Raw genomic sequence first — 25,480 nt, 5'->3', positions numbered from 1 at the left:
CCTTTTGGCAAATCAAAATCAAAATTACGTCTCACTTGATCAATGATCTTGGATTTGTAGGTGGAGGGAAAAAGAACAGACAAGAAGGTTTAGAGGAGGGGAAAGAAGGAGTATAACAAGGTGAAACGTAGAGGACAGAAGTGGTCTTTTTTTTTGTTCTTTCGTTCTTTTTGCAGAGCAGGTATGCAGGATCTATCCCTCAGGTTGATGACAAGTAAATTGGTCTCATTGGTTGCTCAGGTAACAATACACCCAACTCCCCCTCAGGCCCTTACCTGAAATTTCATTGTTAGAGAAAACATATCTGGCTAACACTGTGAAAAAAAAAAAAGAAAAAAGAAAAACTCAAAATGAGAATTTAACAGGAAGCAAACAGCATACAGAGTGCTATGCAAAAACAAAATGTTGACCAGGTGGGAAAAATAGCAAACCCAGGGGCCGTGTTTGTCTTTTTCCTCTCTTCCAGCAAGTCACGGATGGCTTCTAAAATCTGATTTAGGGTCAGATTACACCAGCCTCTATTCTAACGTCTGTTCCTCTAGTCGCTGCTTAGAGGCAACCTCCAAAGACTTGGATTTCTCATTGATTTTCGAGCACAGTTAAATACATTTCACTTTAGAAGTTTGTGCTGCATGTGCATCCTGGGTCAGCGTGTTTATCTGCAGCCTGTTGGAGACAAGGTTTAACGGATATAAGACAACTTTGACAGGATTTTGCATTCTTACAAACAGACTTTGGGCTTACACGGTCCAGTCTAAATATATGCACAAGTCTAACACCTTTGAAGAGGCAATATTTCAAACTTAACTCAAACTGAAACATGAAAATAAACAGTCAGACACTGCTGGGTCGCAGTCACCACTTACTGCCCTTGCTAAAGATTTTTTTCCAGCATCAAAGGCGAGGCAATCTACATAGCTAATGCCTCCACTTCTTCTTTTTTCTCTCCCTTTTTGCTCAAACTCCAAACAGCAAAGACCGAGGGGAGTGAAAAAAAAGTGGGGATTTTTCTTTTTCTGGCAATCTGGAAACACTCTCTAGTTAATTAGGGTTGATTGGAAATGAACCGCACAAACAAAGGGCAGCCTATGTCCTGACTATTATCACCGTGTACACATGCGTGCACGTGCACACTGAGGTACTAAAATCACTTCAGAAGTGCACACGCTGGTAGAAGCTTCATTCTCAGGACTTCCTCTGATTTTTTTTCTGTCTGACCCCCCCCACCCCACACACACACACACACACACACACACACACACACACACTCCAAACTATATACACCACCCCAAAAAATCCCCCCCCCCCCACCCCTTCACTTGCCAGATTAAGGGAATGCACTGACGAAGAATGTGTGACGACCTCCACTGCCAAGGAGCAAAACTTCCAGCCCCTGACGCCACAAAAGGCAAGAAGGTAATTAAGTTTGAAAGAATAGAAGCACTGCCGCAAACAATGCGCTAGTGTCCATGGGGAGGGATATATGTGTGTGCGTATGGGAGGAGGCGAGGGGGGGGCATGAAAGCCATTAACATTCAGAGGCTGGGTGAGAGAGAGGAAGGAGGGCAAAGGGGAACTGAGGATGGCATTCTCCTTCTCTGTGTGCTTCACCCGGTCTTTCTCTATCACAGCACGACTTGTCTGTTCATTCTTTTTATTTATCTCTCTTTTTTTATGTTCTCTCAATCACCCTCACATCTGGTTTGGACCCCCCACCCCTTCCACACCACTCCACCCCCACACCCCCACCCTACCAAACCCCACTGCAGCAGCTCTCCAATGCTCTTTTTTGGCCCCTTCGCTGTTACTTGTTGTTGCTCCTTATGTTAGGGGTGCCCCCTACAGATAACACGCACACACAAACATATACACACACACAGACAGACAGACAGACAGACAGTGTTTTTCCTTTTGCTTTCTTAAAGTCCAGCTCCTGCTCTTGATTAGCTGTTTTGTGGGGCTAACTTTTGCATATTTAGGCTTGAGGACAGAAGTAGCCAAACCTTGTGCAGTATCCCCATCGCTAAGCACCTAAGAGCCCTCAGAACAAACTAGTTAACTTTCCAACACACTCGCACCGGCACGCAAGCAGATTTGTAGCATGGAAGCACATAAAATACACAGGGAGCTTTCATCTTTTTGCCACATCTCCAGAAAAGCAGTTTAACTCAATTAGCAAAGAATGTAATTTTATTTACAGACTTCCAAGTAATTTGTAACACGCACGCACGCACGCACGCGCGAGCACGCACACACTTGCACAGTTTACGCAAACTGTCACTGTCCCACGTGGTTGGAGCTAAGAAAGAAGTATTCATTGCTCATGCATGTGTGTCAGTCTGTGTGTATCTGAGAGCTGTGTGAGTGTGTGTGCATCTGTGTTCGGACAGTGGAAAGATCATGAGACACATTTACGTCAGATGAGTGAATCAGACAAACCACTGCTAATTTCAATGAGGGATTCTTTTGAAGAGAGAGGGAGGGTGAAAATGAGAAGTTAAAAGCCAGGAAGAGGCATACAACAATAGATTAAGAAACCAAGCGATGACGGAGCAAAACGCAACTTTTGTATGCGCGCACGCTTGCGTGTGTGCATTATTGCTTCTGCGCATGTTTGCAAATCTATTGTCAACTGCTTTTCCTACACAACCGAGGAAAGCAAGTCGCCAACTAATTGTTGTTTTGCACCGTTATGAGTTTGGTAATCTGCCTCTCTTTGTCTCTGCATCTCACCAGAGACATGGATTAGAGCTAAAATGATGACTGCTTAATCCTTGATTTGCCTGTGCTAAATAAATATTAATCTAGCCTGCTCATCATGCTCTTGTAAGGTACAACATACACAATATGAAAGGGCTTAGCTGTTACATAAATCACAGCCTTATCTTTCAGATGAGGCAAAAGCATGAGACCATGCGCACACCTCTCTGCAGTGACACTGTAAAGTGAAAGGGGTGGCAGGGTGGGATTATTTGCCAAGTGAAATTAATAATCCCGCTAAATACAAATCCTGAAAAAAATCTCTTAAATGCATGTTTTCTCTCGGGGTGTGTGTGGACACACAATTATATACCAGTCCAGGGAAAAAAACAAATTGCAAATATCACTCATTTGTGTTGATTCAAACCCCTCTATCTCTCACTCTGCTTCTCAGCAGGTTTGTTTAGAAAAAATACTGCTGGGAACATGGAAAATGAAAGCTGCCATTGCTGGACTCCCTCTCACTCCCAGAAACACACACACACGCACGCACGCACGCACGCACGCACGCACGCACGCACGCACACACACACACACACACACACACACACACACAAATACACTTAAATTGACAAGGCCGTGGCAGCGCAGCGCAGAAGAGGTTAAGCAAACACTGTCCACGTCAGTCAAGGATAGCACACACTCACAGACAGACACAGAGAGCAGTCTCTGACGCAGGCATTTCATATCCACCTGGCAAATATAAACAACTGGTTATACTGTATTAACTACCATGAGCCTCTGATTCTCTGCTCATTTTATGCTATGATAAGTGCAAAACACATTTAACGACTTGTATGCGTAATATTTTTAAGTCTCAAAATAACATAACTTTACGACTTGTTATTTAAATTATGTGAATCTTTGGCACAGCAGTTTAAAATGAGGGGGAAAAGGCACTTTTCTTACACTGAATTTTGTCGTGAAACGCACTAGATCCTGCTGAAAGCTATTATTAAACTTTACAAGCTAATGCACCAACTCTGGCTACTTGTTGCCAAAAATGTATTCCTTGTTAGGAGAGCAAAAATGTCACAAATGTGGCCCTATTTGGTAAAAGATGTCTATCAGGATCAAGTGACCAAAAGCATGCAGGCAGCACAGTTAGTTACAGGATAGTACATAAATATATGTTAGCTGCTGTCTTTAGTTATCACTCTATTACGACACAACAGGTAGGGGCAGCTTGTTTCTCCAGTGTGTCAAAGTCAGCTGATTTATGTTTGCTCGTCCTGTGGTTATCTGTCCAATTACAAGAGAAGAGAAGAGAAGAGAAGAGAAGAGAAGAGAAGAGAAGAGAAGAGAAGAGAAGAGAAGAGAAGAGAAGAGAAGAGAAGAGAAGAGAAGAGAAGAGAAGAGAAGAGAAGAGAAGAGATCTGTTTTTGCTGTTAAGAGTAAAGACACCTTCTGAACTGTACGGAGGTTTCCCAGGCGCGGAGACCACATCTTCTCCTGTTCTTTTTCCAGGGGTAACAGTAAAGTTTAAAGTTCAACCCCCTACTGTTTTCTAAAGACAGTACTCGGCGGGACCCTAGCCCTGTTATTATCTTCATAAACATAATCATAGGGCAGGTATCCCGACTGACGCCACAAGCTATGTGCCCCTCACTTAAACATCTCTTGAGCACTTCTCTGACACGCCACAAAAAGCCCATTAATGTGTTGAGTGTTCCAACAGGAGAAATGCTTTGCATTCGAAAAAGCCCAAATGAACGCACATTTAGGCACGCTCGTGTACAGATACGGGAGCAGGCAGAGGGGATTTGGAGGGGGGCAACAAAACATAAAAACACAATACACACATACCTTTTGGCTTTCCAAGAACTTGAATGCTCATGACAGGTCTAATTTCTGGACCCAGTGAATTACTAATTAACTTAAGCGTTCGGCTCTCTATTTAATTAGAGAGGTCTTCAAATGAACTTTAGACCAAAGCCATTTGCTTTTTAAACAAACCCCCTTTTTCTGACAGCTGTTGTGAGTTTGCCCTCTTCTCACAAAAACCACAAGGAAAGCACAGTTGTTATTTATGCCATCATAGGCTCTTTTTTCTGGTTACTGTAGGAGGGAAGAAAGAGAATGGGGGAGGAGAGGAAGAAAAAAAATGAGCAATGGAGTTGAAAAGTGTACATTTTAATTGGATTTTACTACAAACAAACAACTGTCAGATGTAATTAGCATGGTTTTAGATTAACGCAGCAATATTCCTTTATCAAATAAACACCATGTCACACAAATCTAGGGCCAGCCCGCTGAGAGGGAACCGAGATAAAATGGACCCATTACCTTACTGTTCGCTCTAGGAAATAACTGCTGTTAGATATAACTTACACAAAATCCTATTTAAGCCTCACATGTGATAGCATGTGTCTATTCATGCTTATATATGTGTGTGTGTCTGTGTGTGTGTGCTTGTAAATCGCCCTTTATGTCACAACCGGGGAGACCATGGAGTGACAAGACAGCTGAAGACCACAGTCAGCATCCTCTCCTTTTTCAGTCTCTTAAACACACAGAGATTGTGCTTACTGCGGAGCAAAACCACATCTAAACACATGTAACTTTTTTTAAAAATCATTTGTAACACATCCTACTAAGTGCAAAAAAATCACCCGGAACTAAAGCCTTCAAGAACATTTCTGCCCTTCAATTCACAAAAAAAAGAGGAAAAAAAAAAAAGGGGCGAGCGTCTCCAAGAACCTCAACAGACCGCCGAACCATCCATCACCACATCATGACGCATGTTTAGGTATTGTGTTAAGGAAGAGGTCCATTCTTCAGCATACTTTGCTTTTTTAAGGGTTCCTCCAAAAGCCTAGCTATATCTGCTCATCTAAGCTGGGATGAAACGAGGCAAAGCTCCCCCCTCTATTTAGTCTAGGTGCAGGGAGCTGATACATCAGTGAAACCGCTGACAAAACTAGCCCTGTTACCTACAATTTCATATACAAGAACATTCCAGTGCCTGCTCTGCTCTTCTTCTTTTCTGTCACAGGAAAGGGGGGGTTTACCTTTTTTTTTCTTTCTAAAAGCAAATAATTAAGGATTATTCCACAGCTGGTGCCAGGCCAGAAAAAAGGGTAGAAGAAGAAGAAGAAGGAGCAGCAAGGTTTGAGAGGGATAGTGTTGGCTGAAGTCTCATCAGGGAGTTACAGACACACGCTTGCTTGCTTGTATTAGATCAGACTGAGACCTACACTAGAAAAAGGAAAGATCTCCATTCTGATTTTTTAAAGCGACTTTTAATATAATCCTGCAGATAACCAGACACAGCTATTCATATTTAATGCAGGTGCATTAAATATTTCAGCACAGAGAGAAGAAAAAAATATTATTTATATTTCTCTTGATTTGATAAAACACCACTGGTTTACGAGTAAATTATGTTTTTTACTTCTATGTGGTCACACTAACTTTTAACTGCATTTTAGTGCGTTTTTAAGTTGTGCGCACAAGATTTTAATAGTAATAGTTACCGTCTCTGTGCAATTCGAGTCAAACTCTTTTGGTGAAGTCGTTTTAATCTCTTATTACACTGTTTGTTTAAGAGCACAAGTCATGCATAATTAATCAGCCACTTATTCCCCGACGAGCCTTGCCAATGCCCTTGATATCCGCATCATGTTGCCTTCAGGAACACCAAACGACACACCTGCGATGCACATGAATCCACAGGCACAGGCGGCTGTTGACACACATACCAGCTGTGTATGTAATGCTGTGAAGAAAGTAAAGGTGTTGCAATGCATTTATATTTACATATATATATATTTACTCATGTAAGTGTATTTGATCATTTCACTGAATACAGTACGTGTGTGTGTTCTTATTTATCTATCTCTCCGTAAGCTCTATTAATGTGCACATATCTTGTGACTGCGCTGCCTGCCTTTTCAATCCTTGCCTTTGTCTTTTGCCGACAAGGAAGAGAATGTATCATTTGTCATGAGACGTCTCGTGCTATTGTGGTGTGTCTTTTCTCAAACCTGGAGAAACTTAGTCATTCGTCAACTTTTTCCCCCCCTCTTAACCCGGAGCTTCTTATTTTACTTCTATTTGGAAGCAGTATTTGCGGTTTCTTTTTTACATTTTTTCTTTTATCTTGCCAGCTTTTAAAGCTCTGAAAATACTTTTGAGAGCAATCGATAAAATGTGGCATATAACCTTTTGTGCTCTACATTATTTTCTTTTGCAGAGTGGAAGAGGGACAGACCTTTCTAAAATAAAAGGCTGCTGAATGCTCCGTTGAATATGTAAGATGAGGACTGTAAGGTACTCGCGTGGACCTGAAGGGCTGAGCAAGTGTCCTTCACAGTGACTGCATCAAGGAGTGCAGAGGACAAACAATGTCACAGCCCTGAAAGGTAACTGCAGCTTCAAATCTCCACCAATGTGCAGAAATAACGTAAGTACTATCAGAGATGTGCCGCAATAAGCAACAGGACGTCAAGAGGTGCGAATGACAGATGAGACGGAAAACAACCGGAAACGTGAGGCCGAGATGCCAACGGAGATACACAGAGAAAGCAATCGGCGAGATACAATATAGGACACAGGAGGAGCACAAGAGAAGCCTTGTCTTTTTCATCAGTGCATTTCATTTGACCGAGACCTGAGAATCTCAGCCACCCCCAGGGCCCGCAGGACCTCAGATCAAACACAGAGAGTTCTTAAACATATGGCCCCGATTGTTCTTTCCACACCCTATGAGCTCTCCCTGCTTCCACTTTGAAATGAAAAGAGTAAACATATTATTCTAAATGAAATACCCAGACCCATGTTTTTCCATGGTTAATATCCTGTATGAGATGGCTGATGCAAAATAGGCAGGAGAGCCTGAGAACGGGACGGAGCACAGAGGGAAGAGAAAAATCCCCCTCTTTCTATTTTCCCTTAAGAGACTGATGAAGGCTTGGCGAGATGAGAGGGGGGAGAGACAGACATAGGGACGTGAGAGGGAGAGAGGGAGAGAGAGAGTGAGAGAGAGGGTAACGCAATCCTCACTGGCGCTGGACCAACAGCAACAAAAACATTTAGATAACCGCGCTCAATAATGAACGATTTCAATGAGGACAAAAATTACATTTCCTACAGATAACATGCCCCCTTCCCATAACAGAGCCAAAGGAGCCTTGAAACCACGTCATGCTCAACAGTGGTGCAGTGGAGTATTATGTTAGGGGAGGGTTGTAGTAACTATATTAGTATCCTTTTACCCCGCCAGAGACAGCACTTTTACTGGTTGTTAGACGATAAAGTCGGCAGAGCTGAGAAAGAAAGGTAGAAATACAGACACCGTGATAACTCGGCTAGCTACACTAGAAACACAACAAATCACTCTTCGCCTGACTCGGCCTGTGCTGTGACACTACACCAGCGGCGTGGCTCAAACGATTACAGATCCGCAAGACACATTACAAGGACCACTCAAAAATAAAACTCCACACACACATAACCAAGGATCACTGCAGCACACTTGATCCTCACAGGTGGCGCGGGTCACAGCGAGAATGCCATCCCCACCTTTCTCAACCACTATCCACTCACTTCCTTTCATGCCAAAGTCTGTCAAGTTGCTTGAGAGGGGAAGAGGCAAGAAAAGAGGAGATATAGCGTGGAAAGGAGGCAGAGAAAAAGAGAGGGAGTCTTTGTCCTCCTCCACTCAGCTCCGGCAACGTTTCCTCCTTGGGTCTGGCCAGAATTACCATATGAAAGGCGAGGGTAGGCGTGCAAAAGGTCAAAGAAAGAGGATCCTGTCCAATGAGAGACAACAAAAACAGGCCACACCGGCTTTTGTGCCGTTCATGTTTTCCACCACCCAACCTCAAGCCCCTCCCTCAGCTCCTGGATCATTTCCATACGCCAGATGCAATAGCAATGATGACGGTTGATCATAAATGACTTTTAAAGAAGTTGAATTTGCTCATACGGGGGCCACTGTGGCACTTTTGAGCCGCGTCCCCACCCTTACGCTCCTTCCTACCACCAGAACTCCCACAGACAGGAGTTCACATGAAACACACCTGCCTCGAGATTTCACAGTTTCCTCTGCCCAGATGATATCCGATCAAATCCTTAGCAAACATCTCAATAAAGGAAAATGTAAGAGCGGTGTAGTTTCATTTGATCCACAAAAGCCGCTCCCTTCCGTCCATGTAAATGCTACCTGAGCCACATCCATCCACTACATAATTGTACACTCCAGTGCTTTAGGGATGCAGTTTAGTATATACATGGAGGCTTTGGGAGTTTACCCGTCTCCACAGTTCCTCTGCTATCATACATATTGCTTCACATGACCACTTCCATCTGCTGGCATCTGAACAAACACCCTAAAACACTGGCCCTGGTGTTTCCGGGGGTCCTCTCCAGCAAACACAGTCCTCTACCGGTAGTGGCCTTAGACTGGGAGGGAGAGAGGGTAAGTGAGGGAGGGAGAGAGAGGGATAGAGCATTTCATCTCTCTTTCATCTCTGTCATCCAGTCAAGCGTTCAATGCCCCATTCAGCGCCTGCCCAGCATTATGCAAAATAATGCTAATCCCCTTTCCCGTGCTTTCACACTTGTATAAACCGCCGTTCCTGCCTCTGAAAAGCAATTATATCAGTTTACGTTCCTGTCAAAAAACAGGATTAGCATGCAAGTACTAGTAGCACCAACTAGGCCCAATCGCTATCCACCTTTGGCTATCGGGAAGTACAGAGCATTAAATGCTTGTCCATCCTACTCCCCTAAAATAAAATAAAGTCCCGCTGCCTTGGTGGGGTGGGTGTGTGTGTGTGTGTGGGAGGGGGGGTGGGGGGTCTATACAAGTGTTGTAATTAGATATTTGGAAGAAATGAAAAGAAGGGTCGAAAGTTTGAGAGACACAACTCCTCACTCAGGATATTTTGGCTCAAGCTTTTCTTTTCCCGAATCTCAGTCATGTATAATAATCAAAAACAAATTTGGCTATGTTGCTACACAGGGCCATACGAGGCCCACTTCACAGTGCGTGTGTGTGTTAAAACATGTGACACACAGAATGACACACAAATGAACTGTTGTTGTTCCCCCTGACACATTGCTTCCACATGTGCGCAACCTTGCCATGCAAACACGCACACTGAGCAGACAAGGAAAGATGGCAGAGTATTTTTTTTGAATATGCAAATGCTCGCAGAAGCGGAACGTGTGTAAATAGGAGTCATTGTATGCTGCCTTAATCTGGAAAGTCGGACCTCTCGCTTTCTCGCTGTCTTTCTCTTTTCTAACCCCTCTCGTGTTTTTCGGGGGTTTTTTTGTGTGGGGGTGCGGGTCGAGGGAGGTGGAGAAGGATCCACAACCATCCCAACTGAAGACAGGTCAGGGACAAGTGACATTAGTCAGCACAATTAGCAAGGTCGTCATGGCGACTAATGAAATTTGGCAAAGCGGCCAGCCGGAGACCTAAATGAGCTAGCTGGTTACGTGGTAGCACGGGGGGCTGGCCCGCTCCTGGCTGCTGGCTGGTTGCCTTACACACACCCATTATTCTCTCTCTTTTTTTTCCTTTTGCCGTGGTGGTACAATAGACTCACTTGTATCTCAGCCGATACCCACCGGCAGTACAAGCTCTCCGCCTGACAATTTGCATATGTTAATATAATTAAGTGCTAATTACACTAAAACTCGCATATTCACAAGCACCCTCCCCGGGAGCTACGGAGAGGCTTGATCTCGTTCCAAGTCTTTAACCCTCCTCTGCGTCGCGCGCAGTGTGTGTGATAGAGAGAAATTGTGTGTTAGTGGTGGTGCCCCAGGGCTGACACAGGAAGCCCCGGTCTTTGAGACATAATGCTGAGCTGCCGTGAACTTCTTAGCTTCTTGCCCCCCCTCACCACCACCACCCCTTATACAGGCCTCCCTGGGCCAGGAGACCTTGGCTACTACTTGCAGACCATCATCCCTCACACACACATATGTGCAATTGGTAAATAGCCCTTTGCATCAAACACGGCAGGCTTTTAAACTGTTGCATAACAGAAGTTGCATAAAAGACAATCTATGAAAAATCAAAGGGAGTGCAGTGAAGAGGGTCTAAAAAGAGACAACTTGGTCCACGAGAGTCAAATTTAAGCATGGGATCCTAAATATTTACCTTAAATAAATGCAGAGAGCATTTCTGTTACTTTGGCGAATCAACCATTTACCCTTCATGTGAAGAAAATGCTGGCCATGTTAAGCACCGAATCCACCGAAAGCAGGTAACTGGAATGACACCGTTATTTGAGTCATAGATGAGAGACAACAAAATCTGCACGATTCCCTCCAGTGAGTATGCGTGCATGGATGTGAGTGTGTGTGTGTGTAGGCCTGCCGTTTTGATAATGGAGGACAGGCGGTTGTGCTTTTCACATCATAATGGCCGTGAATCAGGGAGGAAGCCAAGCGATCGTGCTACAATTAGAGTTCTTTTGTGCCTCTTCCTCTGTGTCTTTCTCCCTTTCTTTTCTTGTTTTCAATTGCTGACACTCTACCTATCAAGGGTATGTTAAAACAGTCTACTATGCTGTTGCAAAAGCTGAATGGGTGGGTTTGGGGGGGCTGTTTAGGGGCCCAGGGTGGACGGAGTGGAGGGAAATTCATACTGTGCTGCTGCTGCCGGACACACACACACACACGCATGCACACGTGCACCAGATGGTACAGGAAGGAGGATTAAATAAACACCCATGCACAGACACACACCTATTGGCAGACGGACGCCTCTGTGTGCACTGTCCCTTAATGAATGTCTATTGGGAGTCAGAGGGTCCAAGCTCATTTAGTTGACTCTCAATGAGATGCAGCATTATGGCTATGGTAATACGCTCCTCCCTTCCCCAATAATCATACGCAGGTCATTGTGTCGGAGTGATTCATTTCTATCGCACACATACGCCAGATGTTATTACACAGGAGAGTAAATCTCCCCCAGTGGATGTCAATGGCCTTCTATGCAAAAAAAAAAAAAGAAAAAGAAAGAAAAAGGTGAAAAATGGAGGAGAAAAAGAAGAAAAATATATTGTTAAAGCAGTCCGGAGTGCAGTAAGCTATACTGCTCGCTCAACCATGACGGCTGGTAATGCAGGTTTGGATGTAGCTCTGTGTGTGTCTCTTTTGAGGAGGTGGGGTGGGGGGGTTGGAAGCTCCCCTTCACTAATACCTGCTACTCGGATTACCACAGCGTCTTAAGTATTCAACCGGACCCATATTTTCCCTTTCTGCCTTTTTAGCCAAATTGGCTGTCTTTACACTGTAAAGCAGCGATATAGCCCTCCTTACTAAGGGCCTATGGGGGATCCACGAAGAAGAACATTAAAATGCAGCGATAGCCTTGTTGCAAAGCTCCTCTTTATTTCTTTCTCTCTTTCTGCAGCAAAGGCTTCTAAATCATCCAGCCTCCTCTATTAGACGGGAGACTTATTGAGGTAGAAACCATAAAAAATGAAGAAGGGAAATTTAATCCTTGAAATATTGATTTGCACATTAATATCAGATAGGCAGAGGGCAATCTAGCCGGGTGGAAATGACACATTGTCGACCCCTAGGAGAGGCCCGAGCCAATCTTCTAGCTGCATGTGTCTTAGACCCAGGAGTTATAGGACAGACTCAGCCCCTGTCTCCCTCTCTCTTTCTGTCTCCCATCCTCTCCTCCTCCCAGTAGCCTCTCACCCATCCGCCCCACCACCACCCCATACCCCCACCCATCCATCCTCACTCTTAATGAACGCTGCAATACTAAAAATGCATTAGCTTTTAATAATCAAGCTGCATTTTCAAGCCAACAGCTATTGTCCTCCCAGGGCTGTCTGCCCATCTTTCACACTTTATATGTGTGTGTGTTTTTTTCTTTTATCCGTCCTTTTTCCTGCTAAGGGTAAAATGAACGTTGCAAGCAGCTTAACTAACACGAAGCGTTATACACAGCCAGTCTTTGATAGTGCTAAGACACCAGGCTCAGAAAAACAAAAAAACAAGGAGGCCTGGGTTTCTGCAAACACACGCCTAAAAAAAGAAGAAGAAGAAAAAATCCCTCATTTGCAAGGCTGGAAAAATAACAGTGAGATTTTGTTATTTTAGAGTGAGACAATACCGTCATTAACTGACGAAATTCACTGCAATTAGACAGGATCATCATGTCTCATAATTTCACTTTTTAATGATTTTTGTTTTTTGTTTTTTATTACTGGTCCGAGGCTGAATGTTTTTGTTTTAAAATATATGATTTTATGCAGATGCAATTAAATTGTCTGACAAGACAGGAGATATTCCCTTTCTAAAAAAAGAAGAAGAAGAAGAAGAAGAAAAAACCCCCATAAGTGTTCATAGTTGAACCGGAAAAAACGATCTTAGATCTATTCTTGAAAATTGTATTTTACATAATAATAATAACAACAATAATAACAATAATATTATTAATAATAGAAGGATATTATTAAAGCAGCAAAGGCGGTTATATTTTTTCCTCTCTGAGATTCTACAGAAAATCTAATGGGCCTATTTGGATTAAAACGTAGGCGTACGTTCTTCAAACATGTACCCATTTATTAATCCAAACAAATATTAAAGTATAGTGGGTTTATAAAGAGTGAATTAAAAGCCTCTATTTGCGGAAGAAATACGCACTGACTTCTAAACATCGATCCCCTCCAAAAAAGCAATGAAAGCCGTGTATGAATAGAGACAATCGCATAAAACGGTCGCCTATCCTATATCGGCGCATCGTTCTCTTAGAGCATATACAATCTTCACACACACACACACACAACACACACTCACTACACCGTTACGTACCCGGGCTGGAGAAAGAGTGGCCCCTTAGCCTTATGTTTTTTTTTCCCTCCCGTGCGATCGATGCCCCCCCCCCCCCTTCTGCCCCCACCCCCATCCCTTCACCCCCAGCATTTCGTCCCAAACCCAGCCAAGTCTACCTACCGACTTAAAAAGCACCAAAAAAAGACGTAAAAACACACCTAATAATCCCCACTTTTGTAATCTAGTTCATCTAAACTAACACAAATATACGACTTAAAGACAATCTTGCAGCCAGCATCTCTTGGAAATAACATGACAATTTATGTGAGGAAATTAATGCCTAAGCCCACTGACGCGTATAGGAGACCGACAGTAGAAATGGAATTTACAGACTTTAAAGGGCGGAATTTAAATAAAATTAAATAAAACAAATGTTAATATCAATAAATGTAAAATAGAGTGGTAATTTTGCTGATGCTTAACATGCCGATGCTGAGGAAAATCAGGGGATCCCGGAGTTGGCTGGCTCTAAAAGGGGCTCTCTGTGCTATCGGTAGCCCAGCGATCGGTCGCTCTCTTGGGCGACGCAGCTGTGCACGCCTCGGTGAAGTGAGACTACTTTTTTAAGCGCAGCAGGTAAAGGTGTATGGACTATCGGCAGCAAATTCGCGTTACTTCTGTACCGATCATCTCGTTTTTTTAAAAGAAGCCTTACTTCGGAAATTTGAAAGATATGCACTTATTCCGGCGAGAGGGGATCGTGTCGAGAGACTGATCGTGTCACTTCGGCCGAGAATGCCTGGAAGGTGCATGATTCCCGACGTGTACGGAAAAACTGGCTTAAACGCTGCAGTGCACCCAAAATATGACTTCAGATGAAATATCTTATCGTTGAAGCCTGAAATGAGGAGTCACTGAGTGGGGAGGGAAACAGCAAGCCGGACACCTCGACTAGACTCAAAGCGGACATGTCCGTGGGATCGGACTCCTGGAAAGGCAACACGATATCCGCACTGCAAAGCCACAAAAGCAGAGGAGGCGCTCGTCCCGTCCCGTTGTATCAAAGGTGGAACAACCATCGCATGTGTCCGCCACACAATCTGCACATTAGTATAAACTTTGCAAAAGGCAGGTCCGGACGTGGTATCGTACTGTACTGCCACGGACACATGCGTAAGAACGCCTCCAAGCCTGTCAGTCGCTTGTTTTATAGTAGCCAAAGAAGCCGGAGTTGCACTAACATCACGATATCCGCCTTTATTCTGGACTAAAAAACACCCAGCACCTGTTATCCAAACGACCCCGATGTCCAGGATCCACCGGCGAGATAGATAATCGATACCCGACCACTAAATTTAACACACACACCCCAAACTACTCAATAAAAGTTAAAGGGAGAGGTGGAAATGAAAAACTTACTTTCTTCCCCCTCCAAAACCGTCACCTCCGCTTCTCTCTTTGCTCTTGGCTTTATAAAACAGTCACATCCAGCGTCTTGCGTAATTAGACAGTAAAAACATGGAAAAACGGGGAAAATTACAATAATCCTCCAACTTTATATTGGGAAAAGGGGGTAAAATCACAAATGTCAAGCATTTAGAGAGCTATCCCTTATTTTGGTTCCGGTGGCGGTGAAAAGACGTGTCGACGGGCTGCCTCGCAGTTTCTCTTGTGGACGGGGGTCGGGAAACGGAGGAAAGGAAATGAAAATCCGATATGTCTTTATTCTGCTAATTATTATCGTTTTAGCCCTGTTTAAAAAAATGGCTGATTAAGTTGAGTGCGCATGTCTTTGTGTGTCTATTTCCCGATATGCACTCTGGGAATGGGTAGAGAGACAGAGAGAGAGAGGACGAATGAGAGAGAGAGAGCGATAGGGAGGGAGGGAGCAAAGGAGAGACGGAGAGGGAGGGAGAGAGGAGAGAAGTGTAATTAGTGAGTTGATCAACAGTCTCCACATTGCAAATGACGCGCACACGGAGCCCTGGCGGCCGCAGAGGTCTATGCGCGCAGAGAATCCTTTTGTATGGTTTCTCTCCGAGGGCCAAATCACATGTAGAACAATGGACAACCGCTTCCTCCACAGCAAAATGAAAAAAAGGCTGGACTTCGAATTAGTTACAAGCACTTAGAAGTCATCTTTTCCCATAAAAAACATAAATAAAGCAAGTTGTGCAGATGAATATTTCTGAGGTGCAGCGCAAAATGCTCCAACAAGAATGTCTTTTAAGATGTGATTTAACAAAGATAGGATTCATATTTTTTGTGTGTACTTTACACCAGCTTGTTTTTTTTATTGATTATGATACTACAGGTAAATTATGATTTTTTTTAATCGTGTAAAGCTCAGAATGTCTTTTTTTGATTCCGAGAAATTGTAGAATATAAAAAAAAAATCTTTATGTGATTTTTAAAACGGTAACTGCGCTTTGCGAATAACACTTTTGATCAATAACGAACGTAAAAACATAAAGAGAGGGGAAAAATACCTGAAAGGAGATTCAAAACCACAGAACCGGCTTTTTGCTGCGCATCAAAATGGACCTGTGTGTCAGGCCTACCTTTATATGTAAAAACAAAACACACACACAACATAAATTACATGTGAGTGATTTATATTACGTAGTTATGTGTGTGTGTAAAAAATATTCTCGTTGTTTACTGAAAGTGATGACTGTGCATGCGATCTGTTGCATATAATGGTACACATCGAGCCACAAAGGATCACAGTAATCCACCACATGTTGGAAAGTCATCTCTGCCCTTTCTGGACTACTGAGGCCCCGTGTGGGTTCAGTAGAATCAAACTGCAAAATCCAATACAGGGTCACGCAAAAATCACCGTGTCTATTCAAAGCTCAATTCACTGCCTTTTACATTTAGTGTCCTTACAAAGTGCAGCGTTCTTTTTAGCCCTATATCATCTCAGTGCAAACAGTTTGCCGTGTTTCCCCCATCGGTTTCTTAATAGAGGCTTTTGGGCAAGAGGAAGACTTTACACAGTCTCAATCGGGGAGAAAATCAAGAGATCTTGTTCGCCTTCGTGGAAAAAAAATCGAAGCTGGGGGTGAATTGAACTGCATGAGCCGGGACTTGGGATGTGATGATAAGGCTGCTGCTGGCAAGTGAAGTACTTGGTCTACTTTGCAGCCACATTGACTGGACTGCACCCATACCAACTGGATCCTTAAGAAGCCAAGAGATCCGAGCCCGACCCGACCCGAGGCTGTTTATTCTGGGTTTAGAGAGGTCTCCAACAAAGGGGGTGGGTGGGTCGAGGTGATGAACAGAGGCGTCACTTTTCACCCGGATCCAAGGCTCCTGCTGCTGCGCTACTGCTGTAGCTGCCTCCCTGTCCTACAGGGGGGTTTTTCTAGCCTGTCAGCCCTGGGAGGCGTCGCTCACAGACGGCTCGGAGAGTCGATTTTTACCCGCTTCAGCAGCGGACGCGTAAAAAAGTCCACCGGGGGCCGTGCGCTGATCTTTCAGAAGCAGTACGGAGTGGACCCTATATGCCATTTGTGACTTTATTCGCCAGAACGGAGGACTTTTGTAGATTATACAACCCTCATTTCTTTTATTTTTCTCTACGATCGTCTCCATTTCTGTGAAGGGATGTACTTATTTTACACGTGTGTGCTTAAATTTGCGCGCGCCGTTGGCATTTTCGGCGGAGTTGTGTTTGTTATTTCATCGCTTTTCGATGAGAAAACGAGAAATTACAAAGCGGATTTGGAGACCTGAAACAGGCTACCGCTTATCTTAACCTCCTGCGTTTTGTAAATCTTCCCCCACCCCCCTCCCGGTCTCCACCCTCCCTCTCTCCCAGCAGACGATGCTCTTTCTCGGGAGGACCACTTGACAATAGACCGCGTTAACTAATATTTCTCCCTATTTTCACATCAGCAGCATCCTCAATTAATTGCAGATTTTTATCTGTAAACTCCGTTAGTGTCTCTCTGTTTTTGTGTGTGTGTCTCTCTCTCCGCGTATGTGTGTGCGTGCTTATGTTAGTCTCCGTGCGTGTGAGTGTGCACGAGCATGTGAGTATTTGTGTGTAAAGAAAATAAATTACAGGGAGATGTCTTGCTCGCATCACCAGAAGCTCACACCAGGTAGACTGAAATTAAACTGTGAGTTATAGAGTAATTATCGAACATTAAATGAATCGAGTTTGTTTTATTTTAAAGCCTCCATTGATATATATGAAAGGCGGCATTAAACACCCATAGTGGTCTTCTGTCACTTCAGTACATCAATAACTTTGAATGTCCGGAGAAATTGCCATATTGGCTAACCACACTGGGATATGCTAAGGGACTGTTGGTTCATCAATATTCCCTGAAGACAGACTGGAAACCTCTGTTGATGTTCAGCTTGATTTTTATGTTATTATTATTTTAAATATTTATTTAGTAATTTTTAAACCCGGTCTTTCATGTCTACTGCGGACACCTGATCGTAATTTTTTTTTCTGGATGTGCAATGAGACGTCCACCTTGTTTGTCCTATGCGTCGGCGCCCTCATGGGGTTGCAGGGTTGACCCCTCTGCCTCATCAGGACACACACAAAAAACACGCAAAAGCCCATAGCTCTGATCCGCAACCTGCCACACTGACCCACTGGCCAACTCTCGTCCAGCAAACACATACACAAACAAGCTTCATAAAGGGCCCATAAAACAGACAATAAGAAGTTAATTGTAACTCTTCCAACGCTTGGCACCTATGTGAGATTTCGCCACTGTCTCCAGAATAGTAAAGTGAACAAAAAAACAAATAAAAAAATGAAAATTGATCTTTCAAAAAAACTGCCAAGCCATTCAACATGCATTTGACCTCAAAAAATTAAAATATAAAAATAAACGTGACACACAGAAATCCTCTAAAAGCAAAACCACTTGCAAAACCATCGCCTACATAAAATCCAAGGTGTGGAGTTGCAAAAATCAGTTAATCTGAAAATAAATAAAAAAAGACTGAATTATCTAATCGAAATTAATGTTTTTGAAAATCTTACTTCAGTTACTTGACTGACAGGACATCTCAAAGGAAAGTGGGCAGTTTTTTTTAAAATTTGGTGATAAAAGAGGAAAATGTGAGAAAACCACTAAAAACAAATGAAGTTTTTTTGTCCACAGATGCTCAACACAAACTCTCTCGACGTTTTCACACTCAACCCTAAAGCCACCCAGCAACGGTCCATAAATATGCAATCGGTATATACATATATAAAAAAAAGAAAAACTTCAAATTTACCTCCTCTTACCTCTTCTTAAATTCCCACAAAAAGCACAAAGTAAAATAAGCCACTGAAAAAAGAAGATACATAAAAATGTAGACTCTTGGTACCTTTGGTATAAAGCATTCCGTTTTCCTTCTTTTCGTCGTTCTCTTGCTCAGTAGCGATCCGATAATAGCATATGGAAAGTGTTTTCAAAATGCCCAGATTTGGCACATTGTCATTGAAAAGAGAGGAGCGCAGTGATGCGGTGCTACAACAGGGGAAATGAGTTGCGGATTGGACGCAGCCCGCCTCGGTGCGGACTTATCCCACTTTAATTTAATATTCCGCAATCACACACACTAGTGATGGCATATAATTCAAGGAGAAATTCAGAGGGAAGGAAATGCTTTTGTGCGTGCACGCGCGCGTGTGTGTGTTGCGTTGTGTTTTTTTTTTTTACATCACTTTATTTGATTAAGGAGAGAGGCAGCACAATATTGTCTTTTTTCTCTCTGTCTCCCTTTCCCTTTTTATTTGCCCCCCTCACCCCCACCCCAGTCACACTTTTTTCTATTCTTTTATACATGAAACAATAGATATTTATTTGTTTCTATTTAGATCATTTATTTAAAAATCAACAACTCCGACTTCTTTGCGCGTCGGTGTCACACTGCCATCATGCCTAACATAAAATCGAGACCCATAAACGCTTGTTTGTAAAACACTGAACCCAAAATCAATGTATTGGGTCATTTCAATCGATTATATAAACGAAAATCCATACGCAACATGAGACCGGTATCAGCCCATTCTTCCGCTCTCTTTTAAAGGGAGAGAGAGGGAGGGAGCGGGAGGGAGAGAGAGAGATGAAAAAAGCAAAGAAGGGGGAAAAAAAGAGAAGAAAAGGAGAGCTTGTAGCGCCTGAGCTAAAAACAAAGACTGTCAAAGCAGCCCTTTGCCTCAGTCACTTAGATCAGGGCTTCTCCAACATTTTCATGTCAAGGACCCCCAAATGGACACACCTTGCACAAAGGGGTCCTCTTTTAATTGGATTTTGTCCCTGGGGTGACCAATACAGTTTTTGTTGTTGTCGTTATTGATTTAAAATTGCGTCTCAGACCTGTTTTAAGTGATGCCAGTGACACAAGTGAAACCTTTGTTCAGACACGTGCTTTCTAATTGGAGTAATTCTGGCTTAATGAAATCACAGTGAAATTAAACAATTCTGCGCTTTACCCCCGGGGGTGACCCTCTCCGGCGCGGCCTTTGAGGATTCTTGAATCCAGATTTTGAGGACCACTGACTTAGATGTCAAAGTGCTTCCAGATGCACAGTGATAGTGCGAGTCCTGATGACAACAATTAGAAAGAAAATGCCCTAATCAAACGTGGCCACACGGGATTACGCTGCATTTCAAGGGTCAAGGGGAATCGTTTCAGTACCCCTGCTTTCCACAAAACCCACTCTGCATGCCAAATATCACATTTCAGCATCACATAACCTAAACCCACCAACAATCAAGCACTTCATGCACTATAATCACATATGCAAATGACATAAGAAAAGGTATGGACATGACAGCAAGTGCCCGCTCTCAGATGAGCTATTGCATAAACTGTGCTTTAATATGCAACGTGATATGGGAGGTGTGTGGGGCAAGAAACGGGGGAATTAGGACAGGCGGAGGGGTAAAATAAGGAGGTGCCAATCATGTAAAATTTACATGGGACCACAGCTGTTGGGGCTCTCGGGCAGGGAAAGAGGTGGAGTGCAATTGGGGAGGGGTTGGTCATGAGATTAGGAGACGGAGGGAGAAGACAGGGGTGAAGGTGTGGGTGGTGGGTTCGCCGGTGCCACTCTGTTTATTTGATAAGCGCAATCGATGGCCCTTGACTGTAAAGTCTTTACCCAGATGCAGGCGGGGCAAGGTCTGCTGTGATACTGCTCCCGAACAAGAACAAGTGTTGAAGGCAAAGAGGAAGGAGACGCAGCAGAAGAACTGAGAGAAGAGAGGGAGGGAGAGTGAAAGAGAGAGAGAGAAGGGTGACTTGGCAGACGTCGCCGCTCGCATTTCGGGTCGCTCACGAGAGGAAAAGCAACACTATAAGTGCCTGCACACCCTCGGAAGCACACACGCCCTCCCCGCTTCCCCGTGTGCAACCCTCTCACACAACACACACAGCCAACATCACTGCTGTTTCCATTCAGTCTCACCTCGCCCTGCTGCCCTCCTCCCACTTGGCCCTTTGGTCCTCCGATCTTTTTCATTGTTGAACCCTGTTTAATAGACACGCGTCCAGTGAGTGTCCTCCATACGACGGTGGTGGGGGATGGGACCCCCCGGTTCCACACACACCCACCCCCAAAAAACGGCTTTATCGTTACGCGCAAACACACACACACACACACACACACACACACACACACACACACACACACACACACACACACACACACACAACTACTCTCTTCATTCTATTGATTATCACTCAGATCCACGTGGACTTACACCGGTAAAGCTGCCGTGGATGGGAACAAAAGCACCTGTATGCTCCATTAAATAAAAATTAAAAAAATCAGCTGACAGTATTCACAATATAGAACAAAATAACTGTAATGATTCCCGGTTAGTAATGTAACTACAATCTCTACAATCAGTATTTAAATATTCTGCATATCCTATTGCAATAATGCACGAGGAATTCTCGCAAAAAAGAGTATACCAGGAAATTACTGACAAATTAATTTAAATATGCAGCACTGATCATTTCATTATTTGGGAAAATCAACCTTTTTAGAATATTATTGATCTATAATAATAATACTAATACTACTACTACTACTACTACTACTAATAATAATAAAAGTCTGGAATCCAAAGTAAAGGCCTGCCATTTAATGGCCTAAGGAAACAAGACCGCTATACTGTGCGTTATCACATGGCTTATTAAAGTGCTTTCTTCATGACAACCCATGGCGTGAACATGTCAATTTAGTGGTCCGAGAGGTCCTTTTTAGAGCTCCAGGAACCCCCTACTCTCTCTCTCTTGGGGACTGTCACCCCCTCCACCTTCCCACCCCATCATCCATCCATCCGTGCCCCCGCACCCCCACACCCCGCCTTTCCTCTGACACTCAGTGGGCCACCCCAACACGGCAAATAACCGGTCAGTACTAAGAAGTCAGTTCTGTGGTCAGATTGACATTTCAGCTTTCTGAGTGAAAAACCTCAAGTGTGTCATGTGGTGTTTAAAAAAAACCACCGTCTGATTAAAAGGTAATGTTGCAAATTACTGGGATTTTTGAATAATTTAAACTTATGTTGATTTCTATTTTTTAAATGCTTTATTAAAAAATAATAAGGCTATGCTATTAACTCAATTAGCTCGATTAAAAATAAATTAATACATTCGTGAAAGTAATTGTTTTGATTCAATATAATAATAATAATTTAAAAAACAAACACTGAACATGTTCGTTTCGACATTTTTATTTTTTTTTTAATGTTTTTTGTGCTGCAGCACGTTAGAAAACAAAGAGTAACCACCTAACACTGCTGTCAGCTGTGGGCTTGTACATTCAGTCAGTCTCCTGCCCGGACGCCATCGTCTAACAAGCCAATCAAGTCAACCGGAGGCGCAATGACCACTGCGTAAATGCGCACGGATTAGGGAATGCAGCCCAGACAAATTGGCAACGCTTGAAGGGAAAGAGAGAATAAAGAACAAGAACTACAGGGGGAGAGAGAGAGAAAGAGAGTAAGAGAGAGAGAGAGGCGTCATCTTTTGAGGTGTGCAGTGACCCCGAAAGACGCTTGTTGGCTTCATCACTACATTAGAAGAGTCCTTATGAGGGCTCTTCAACCTTCTTTCCAAGTGACCATCATTAAACCCGATGACCCCTGTTCAAGCAGCCATTTTTGCAAGCACCTACCATACCGAAGTTTCGGTGAGCAAAACACTCCCAGCTCCTGATGCATGATCTGGAGGTGACTCTGACCTCTGACCCTACAGTGTTGGGGGCAATAGAAACAGGGTTTCCGTGCAGCAATGAGCAGGTTTTAAGATGTATTATAACAGAAACATCAATTTAACAGCAGTCACTAATTATTCTGGGGAATGTGAAACTTTACCTAATTTGTAAAATGATATAGCTGGTTCTGTTCTTGGATATAAAAAATGCATGAACACATCTGTAATTCCCATCATTAACTGCCTATTACATCTTTAGAAAGACAATTTGTACAGAATTAAATTTATTTAATTTGAAAATTAAAGACAAAAGGGAATTTGTGGAGATATGAAAGCTTTGCACTTCCTCACCATATATGTAAATTCCAAACCTGCAGATTTTTTGTTTAAACCAGGGTAAATTTTAGATTTTAAAGAGATACTTCGTATTATAATACAAAGTGAATGCATTTTTTTAAGGAATAAACATCATACCTTGAACTTAATCACCCTCAAACAAGCAAGCAAAGTGTGGATAGCATTGAAACCCCTCAACAGACACACGCAGGAATACACACAAACACAAACTCTGTTATGTTTTCAATTTGGGTTGAAATGCAGACATTTTCCCTTGGTTCCATAACTGCCATCCGTATCGCCCCTCCCTTCAATTAAATGCTATTTCTCCCAAACAAAATGTCAGAATCATTCCACATAGGGTAGTTCAACAGTGATTTGTTCTGAAAGCTATGTGTCTTTCTCTGAGATGGCGTGCGCATTTGTATGTGTGTGTATGTCTGTTTGTGTGTCCTGACCTCAATTCTAACTGGGTTCACAAAGGGACAGAAAAAAGGTGCCTAAAAATACATTTAATTCACAATCAGCCCATCTGAACTGAGAGTGACAAATCCTTTTAGAACGCCCCACAGTGAGATGTGAGATTATGAAACATAAATACGCACACATACACACCAGCCCATGAAGTCACGCAACTACACACCTGCACCACACATGAATGGAAACAGTAAAATACAATCAGCTGTAGAATTTCCAAAATGAATTCTAATGGAAGATTATGTGCTTTAAAAAGATATTCAGAAGAAATGACTGACCTGAAAACTGAAAATATCAGACATATATCCACCTTATTGACAAGTGGATACATTTTGAGTAAGCATTTCTAAAATACTCTGGCATAGGTTGTTTTGACATTTTCTGATGCAGTAAATGTTACATTAATCTTTATTTTTAGAGACTTAAATTAATATTCTGTAAGCATGTGTCATTGTATCTGCAGATGACGTGTAGCAGCTCAGATGAAAATGTAATTAAAATACTGGAAAATACTGAAAAAAAATGTCCCAGTCTTGTTAATCTTGTTATTTGTTTTACATTAAACTATTTCTGGCTGGTGTACCTACTATATCTTTGTTTTCATAGCCCATCTTATTCTGTCATTCCAATTTTGCGTCTCAATCATTTTTCCTAATGACTTCAAATCGCTGATTTGCGTATACGTTTAATCGGCGTGTTTTTAAAATGCCAACTGTATTGGACCCAAGTCAAACGCACCTGATTCTGCCTATCCAGCTTTAATAGAGCAAACTGGGGCTGGTGGGGTGTGCACCTTGTCAGTCATTCTGAAGGAGTCAGGCACAGATGCAGCAAGCACAGATTTTGCCATAACCGCCTACATTGTGTGGTATGCTGAACTGTATGTGAACGGCATCTCTTTTTGTCATTAGGCACACATTTAAAAATGCTAAATGAGAAGATTTTATTTCTCGTGTTGTATTTAAAAGAAAAATGAAATTGAAATGTGCTGAAGTTTAAATTTATCACAGGTATTTAACGTTGGGGTCAAAACGACCTCAGCTGACTTAATCATGTGACAATACAAATAATGTTTACTTGTATTTACAGCACATAAACACTAATTAATAATTATAATTAGTAATTAATACTAATTACTAATGCAGACTGTAATTTGGATAAAAGGTTCAATTTCCAGTAGAAATGCATATGTTTTGCATAACATGCATATTAACTCACCTTTAAAAAAATGCATTCTGTTGCTTAATAATTGCATATCTGATGACTGTTAAGTAAAAATAAGGTTATATTTTACAATAATACCACTATGATCACACTGTTTACAATTCTTTTATCTCGGGGTCCCCGGACTACATTTGGTACACTCTTTGTGTGTTAAAAATATCTGCGCGAAGAGCGTTAAGGTACAAAATTGTCGCTGCAGTTGTTCATCTGTCCTATTTATACCCCAGCAGACAGACACTGTGCTGAAGTCCACTGACACAGAGAGATTCCAAGATGGCCGCGCACCTGTCATGGAGGTATCTTGTCCTGATTATGTATGGAGATCACCTCAAGGCCTCCGTAAGCTAGCGAGAGTATGCACACCTCCAGTCGCAGGTTTGATGCTGGTCAAAAGCCTGTCATTTTAAAACCACTGACTGCCCCACAGAAAGAAAGGATAAGCCCAGGCTATGTCTCCTTTCTCCCTCGCTCTCCTCCTCGCTCACTCTCTCTCACACACACACAACCAGACACACACTTCTTTTTTCTTTCTCTCCGTTGCCCTCTCTCCCTCATTCTGTCTCTCTCTTTTTCTCTCTCTCTCTCGCCCCTCTCTCACATCAGAAGTGCTGAAATGCACCCCAGGGCCAAATCGCACAGAACAACCCCTCTGAGCCAGAGAAAAAAGCTGGAATCCGTTTGCCCTGATATTTCACCAGCACCAGCCAGGAGCGAGGGGAGAGGGAAA

At 42.9% G+C, this 25,480-nt stretch overlaps 1 protein-coding gene across 3 annotated transcripts in view; it reads right to left on the bottom strand.

The window, feature by feature from the left end:
• Nucleotides 1-25,480, bottom strand: part of zfhx4 (zinc finger homeobox 4) — a 93,415-nt gene that overhangs the window by 64,403 nt on the left and 3,532 nt on the right. The window contains exon 1 of one of the 3 annotated variants that reach the window (XM_026179369.1): nucleotides 18,871-19,085. The exons of 1 other annotated variant lie outside the window; for it this stretch is intronic. The gene's annotated coding sequence lies outside the window, so the exon portion shown is untranslated. Of the gene's footprint in view, nucleotides 1-14,937; nucleotides 15,599-18,870; nucleotides 19,086-25,480 lie in introns of those variants that run through there. One more of the 3 variants, XM_026179368.1, reaches the window with a different exon arrangement.

Source organism: Astatotilapia calliptera, chromosome 9 (genome assembly GCF_900246225.1).
Source record: "Astatotilapia calliptera chromosome 9, fAstCal1.2, whole genome shotgun sequence".
NCBI classification, from domain to species: Eukaryota; Metazoa; Chordata; class Actinopteri; order Cichliformes; family Cichlidae; genus Astatotilapia; species Astatotilapia calliptera.
The sequence above is the reverse complement of the archived record's forward strand: the minus strand, read 5'-3'. Positions and strand labels throughout refer to the sequence as shown.